We start from the raw sequence: 844 nt of genomic DNA, 5'->3' as shown, positions 1-844 counted from the left end.
CCCTCGGCCTCCCAAAGGCGTGGAATTACAGGCTGAGCCACCGAGCCCGGCTTGTCACCATTGTCAAAGGGCTAACGATCCACTTCAGCACTAGATTACCATGGCGAGCCTGCCATCCCCCAGGTGGAGGACAGAGGTACCAACAACTACTTGATGTGGCAGCAAGAAAATCCGGTTCTGAGTGTTTTGTTTCGGTTTTTTTTAGCTCAGGTTTTTGACCTGCTAAGACTCCTCGGCACGTACATCATTGAAAGGATGGCAGAAGTCTGTATTGTTCTGCTGTGCATAAACCTGAATGAAATTAGTAGTGATTATAACCAAATGTGCTCTGGATTTGTATTCAAGGGAGACGCCGTTGCTGCTGACACAAGATGTACTCGCAAGTTTTAGAGAGGAACACATCAACAGATTCCTTGGAAGACACAGGAATTTGGACTGCCTGTCCAAATCATCAAGTAGAGGGAGGAAGGTGCAGATAGAAGGTCTCTGGCGATTTTCCTTTTTTGATATGGGCTCCAGGGTCAGTTTTGTTTTCTGGCATAGATATGGGTCAGCATGTTAAGTTCCTGGCTGTGCTCTGTCATTAATAGCACAAATATGCCGGGCTTGGTGGCTCAGCCTATAATCCCGCGCCTTGGGAGGCTGAGGTGAGTGGATTGCCTGAGCCCGTGGGTTCGAGACCCACCTGGGCAACTTGGCAGGACTTCATCTCTATAATAAATCAAAAAATTAGCCAGGTATGGTAGCGCATGCCTGTAGTTTCAGCTACTTGGAAGACTGAGGTGGAAGGATCACCAGAGCCCAGCAGGTCGAGGCTGGGGTGGCCGGGAGCGGCCACTGCACT

Source organism: Carlito syrichta, unplaced genomic scaffold (genome assembly GCF_000164805.1).
Source record: "Carlito syrichta isolate Samal-C Ts95f unplaced genomic scaffold, Tarsius_syrichta-2.0.1 Scaffold308151, whole genome shotgun sequence".
NCBI classification, from domain to species: Eukaryota; Metazoa; Chordata; class Mammalia; order Primates; family Tarsiidae; genus Carlito; species Carlito syrichta.
Note: the sequence above shows the minus strand (reverse complement) of the source record.